This window comes from Engystomops pustulosus, chromosome 1 (assembly GCF_040894005.1).
Source record: "Engystomops pustulosus chromosome 1, aEngPut4.maternal, whole genome shotgun sequence".
NCBI lineage: Eukaryota > Metazoa > Chordata > Amphibia > Anura > Leptodactylidae > Engystomops > Engystomops pustulosus.
In genome coordinates, this window is record NC_092411.1 from 228,892,267 (window position 1) to 228,898,266 (window position 6,000).

Below are 6,000 nucleotides of genomic sequence, written 5' to 3' on the forward strand. Positions count from 1 at the left end.
GGTTGGACTTGCTGCGGCAGGATACCACTAGGTCGTTCCCAGGTGTGACTAGCACACGGTGGCAGCCGAGGTCGAGGTACCTTAACGGATGACAAACTCGTAGTTGGGTCCAGGCACAGGGTCAGGGCAGGCGGCAGAGATGCAACGTCAGGTTCAAGTCCGGGGTCAGCAACAGGAGGTCCAAGCAGGAGGGAACGGGAACACAGGCACACAGCAACAGGGAAGAACACAGGTAACACGGCAACACAGGACTCAGGAACGGGAACACACAGGAATACACTGGAATACAGGAATACGCAGGAATACAGGAATACGCAGGAACACAGCAATACTGGCTAGGAAGCTTTCTCTAAGGCTAAGAGGCACAAAGATCCGGCAGGGAATGATGGGAAACAAAGGGTTATATACAAAACAGGAAATGACCAATACTAATCACCTGTGCGCTGGCCCTTTAAATCTTGAGACAGTGCCGCGCGCGCGCCCTAGGGAGCGGGGCCGCGCGCGAGACCTAGTCCGGACGGGAGCGGGAGCGGGAGCCAGGAGAGGTGAGCGCACCGGAGCGGGACCAGGGCAGCGGAGGGAGGCACGGGTACACCCGCGATCCGCGATATGGATCGCGGGGTTGCCCGCAACGGAGGCACGGGTGCATCCGCGATCCGTGGTATGGATCGCGGGGGTGCCCGTGACATAAGGTAGCACACAATAAAATTAAGAAATTTATGTTTTTTCGGGCCCCATTACTAGGCGGTTAATCAAAACAATGAATACACAAGGAGGACAATAATAACAAACACCTATCATGATGGTGAAACATTTAAATAGGCATTTTGAATGCCTCATTAATAGCATTAGAATTTTTAAAATATGGACAGACATTGGTGTATTTGTACATAATGAAGAAATAGGGTTTTTTTGTGTAGTTAACTATTATTAGTGATTGGTAAACTAGGAAATTGTGCACAGCTTTCATCTCCTAGGAGTTGTCCTACAGGTGAGACCCCAGGAGCAAATCAAATTTATAAATTATCCCTTCACTGTAATGGATCACGTAATTTACAGTTAAGGTTAAGTAAAGGATCTTACTTTCCGGGGTGACTAGGAAATATATTCTGTTAAAAGGAAGGTTTCTGCATTTATAATTAGTAGAATTAGGTTATTCCAATTGAGGACTTTATGAAAAAACAACAATAATAAAGCAACTCATGAACTAATATGTTTTCTGTTTACTAAAACATTTAGCGTTCATTTTTTTCCTAAGCGACATAATGTATCATTTGTATATATGTAATAGAATAATATAAATCACTGCTATCCTTGACCTTTGTGTAACTAATTGAAGGGTTGACTAGAAATCAGATTATAGGAAATGCCTTTTAGATGTATTGTAAATCTTGATGTTTAATTGCAGGTGGTAGTGTGGGTTCAAAGAAGGCATTTATTAAGCTTACCAGTTAAGTGCATGGAGAAGTATTGCACAGACGCATACCAATTTAGTATAGCTTTCCAGATAATAATTGTTATGCCAGTACATGCTATTTAGTGCACTCAAATTGATGTCAGATTTCATAATGCATTGTGGCAATGCCACTATAGTTTCATGAGACAGCTTAGCATGTCAAGCAATGTGCAACAAAAAAACATATCTGATGATTATTAGTAGGTCAGAACCAACAGAGACTATTACAGAGGTTGTTCTTCAGTGCTCTGCACTAATTGTGTTTGACTTGAATTCAGCTTGTTTAATAACGTCCAGTACAATAAAGAGAACCTCACTTAACAGAGCCATGTAACTATTAGATGTAGACATATATTTATACACATACATATATATAAATGCCTAGATCTGTCTGTATACTACCATAAGTGTATATATATAGTGGCGATGGAAAGTATTCAGACCCCTTTAAATTTTTCACTCTTTGCTTCATTACAACTAATTAATAAGATCAAAAAAGTTCTTTTTTTGCTTATTAATGCAAAATCTGCACCTCATCTTGACAGAAAATAACTGATATGTCAATATTTTTCTTATTCATTAAACAAAGAAGAATTAAATTCCCCATTGGTATAAGTATTCAGGCCCTTTGCTGTAACACTCCTATTTAACTCACATGCTGTCCATTTCCATCTGATCCTCATTGAAATGGTTCTACTCACTCAATGAAGTCCAGCTCTGTTTAATTAAACGTATTGAACTTAATTAGGAAAGGCACACACTTATCTATATAAGATCTCATCGCTCACAGTGCATGTCAGAGCACCTGAGAATCATGAGGTCTAGAGAACTGCCCAAAGAGCTCAGAGACAGAATGGTAGCAAGGCACAGATCTGGCCAAGGTTACAAAAGAATTTCTGCAGCACTCAAGGTTCCTAAGAGCACACGATTAAGAGCGCAGTTGTGCTTGAAATGCGTAAGAGATATGATGTTATTTGTACCCTGTACCTCTACTGGTTAAAGGAAACCTACCACGACAAATCTACCTATAAAGGTAGATCGGGTGGTAGGTGAATCAATGGGACGTGAGGATAGCTCTTTTAAGGGCTAATCCTCACGTCCCCGCACTGTTTTGTAAACTTTTATTACCCTAATATGTTAATTTACTTATGCGGCTACTGGGGCGTGGAGTAGCCGCATCTGAGATTACACGAGGCGGCTACTCCACGCCCCGGTAGCCACTTTTCCCCTCCTACTCACCATGTTCGGCGCGCAGCTGCTCGTAGCTGCGCGCCCTCGTCCGCCGATCCCGCCGTATGCGCATGCGCAGAACAGCAGGCCCGCGTCTGTGCAGCCCCGGCTTCGGAGCAGTGACCGCGCAGGCGCGGGCCTGCTGTTCCACGCCCCAGTAGCCGCATAAGTAAATTAACATATTAGGGTAATAAAGGTTTACAAAACAGTGCGGGGACGTGAGGATTAGCCCTTAAAAGAGCTATCCTCACGTCCCATTGATTCACCTACCACCCGATCTACCTTTATAGGTAGATTTGTGGTGGTAGGTGCCCTTTAAGTTTTATGGAACAATTGGAATTTATCAAATAAAGTCTAAATTTTTCTAAATAACTGGAGTATTTTGGTGCTGCATCAATATGATATTTTGCTGCGCTGCTTACTCTGGTCCAAGGAGGGATCTACAGCACATACTGCAACAGTGACTGCCTCCAAAATACAGGTGAGCTGGACCTTTTTTGCTAAATATTTGTTTTCCTAAGTGCACAATGGCCTCCATAATCCTTTAAAGGAAGAATTTTGGGATAACCACAACTCTCCCTCGACCATGCAGTCCAGCCAAACTAAGCAATCGTTGGAGAAGCACCTTGGTGAGAGAGTCAAAGTAGAACCCCAAGATCACAGTGGCAGAGCTCCAGAGATGCAGTAGGGATATGGGAGAAAGTTCTACAAAGTCAACTATCTCTGCAACCCTCTACTCCAGTGGGGCTTTATGACAGGGTGTGCCGACAGAAGCCTCTCATCAGTGCAAGACATATGAAAGCCTGCATACAGTTTGCAAAGGACTTCCAGACTATGAGAAATAAGATTCTCTGGTCTGATGAGACAAAGATTTAACTTTTTACTGTTAATTCTAAGTGGTACGTGTGGAATAAACCAGGCGCTGCTTATCAACTGCCAAAAACAGCTGCAGGGACACGATAATTGGTTGCAATGGGAAGGAAAGATGAATGAGGCCAAATACAAAGATATCCTGGATGAAAACCTCTTCCAGGGTGCTCTGGACTTCAGACTGTACCTCATTGGACCCTGATCTTTAGCAAGCTTTTTAAGAAGCTTTTTTGTTACTTTGGTGTACTCATTGCTGTATTAGCTCAAAAGGGAGCATCTACTTAATACTGAGCAAAAAGTCTGTACAAAAGTGTACAATGAGCAAAAAAAAAGATCTTTTTTTATCTTACCAATTGGCTGCAATAAAACGAAGAGTGAATAATTTAAAGGGGGTCTGAATACTTTCCATATCCACTGTATAAAGAATAAGTATTTGATCCCCGACTGCAGTTTTCCCACCTACAACTACACTTCAACTGTGAGAGCCAGAATCTAAAGTAAAAATCCAGAAAATGGCATTTGTAGGTTTTTTACATAATTAATAAGCATTTAGTTTCATGAAATAAGTATTTGATCTCCTTCCAATGAGCAAGAATTCTGGCTCTCTCACTGGTGTTAGTTTTTCATTAAGACACTCCTCCTACTTTGCACTTATTACCTCTATTTATTGTACCTGTTTGAACTAGTTTCCTGTATAAAATACACCTGTCTAAAATACATACTCAATCAATCAATCACACTCCAACTTCTCCACCATGGGCAAGACTATGGACACCAGGTGTCCATGGCTTAGATCCATTGGTACTTTGAGTGAGATTTAAGCGCCGTTCTACAATCCTTGGGCATTCCTATTCCTAAGGCCATATTAGCTTATTGCTAGCACTTGCGATTATTTACCCCAATCTGCCACCTACACACCAGCTGCGCATGAAGGGGTGGAAAGGGGGGTGCGGGCCGTTACTGTCCCCACGCCTGTGCACTCGCTGCAGCCGGAGAGTTTTCACATGTGAAAAGTTGCCGGCTGGGTTTTTTTCTATGCCAGGCAGAGCCTGGCGTAGAGATAAATGCTTCCTAAGACCCCACTGGATACATCAAGAGCCCGAAGCCTCTTGATGTATTGGGCTGCGCAAGAGCAGCGGCAGGGCTATGATATCCACCCGGGTGTCTAATGAACTAATGTGTCTGATAACTTCAAGAATCTAGTTTTAAGATTGAGCTTGCTGGCAAATTTCTTCCTCTATAGTATTCTCATCCCTATAGTATGGACAATTGTACAGGACAAGTCCAGACTGAGCATCTATATCAGGAATTGTCAGTTCTGTAATGTTTTCCAATATATGGAATTGAAAACAAGAGAGAAAAAGGGCAACATCAAAATAATGCAGAATAACAAATGTAAAGGAAAAGTAAAGAAACCTTTATTGTAAACACAGCTTCCACAGGGGGACAAGGCAATACACATGGGGACTTTGCACCACACTGAACCACCCATGTGAGGTCTGTCTAGCTTTTGGTACCAGTGCTTATCACTTATTTTTATTTCATGCTCACTTTGCTCTTTATGCCTTGCCCCATACAGGTACAACAAGGGACTAGTTGTGGGGTAGTGTTGTGAGTTTATCTAGCTGTCTATACTTTAGCTTTTATCCACTTGCATACCCTTTACAGGGACTCGCTAGTATTTCAATCCTACACAGCTACCTATACTCATTTCATTTTGTATTCCCAACCATGTTATTGTGTGTAATTTGCATTTTTTGTAAGTAATCTTCTAACTTCGATTTGTTTATCACTTACCCATATTGTGATTTGCCTTCTATTGCCTTTAACATTAAGGTCATAGTACAATCTCCCATTGCAGGACCGTATGGTGTGGGGTCCTAGCCTCATGGACTTCCTCCAAGTGACTTGTGCAGCAGTGTTTAACATGTCTGTTTTCCTGTTTTTCTTTTTACAGTAAAGGATTCTTTACTGTTTCATATTTTTATGTCTGTTGGTATACGTTATTCTAGTATTGCGCTTTTTATCCCCCTCCAATATCTGAGAACTAAAGCTAAGCCATACATAAAAAATTGTTTATTATCAAGTTACTTTTATTACCTTTCACACCTCATGTTTTTGTTTTTTGTTTGTTTTTTGTCCTCCGGGGCTAAATTCATGTCATGACATTATTCCTCCCCTCCAGATCAGATATTGTCTTGTCATGACATTTATGCTGTCCTCAAATGCAGACATTTTCCATTACAGATCTACTTGTGTCAGTTTATATAGTTTTATCATGATTGTCATATATTTTTGCCCCAGTGGTTTCCAATGATGTATGTTCAAGTTATTTGTTATGTAACATGTTTGTATCTACTTAGGTATGTATCTATCCATCTTAAAATTTATGTAAAGCAAAAAACAAAATATGTCACATGTTGTAACGGTTCCATTTAGATAAA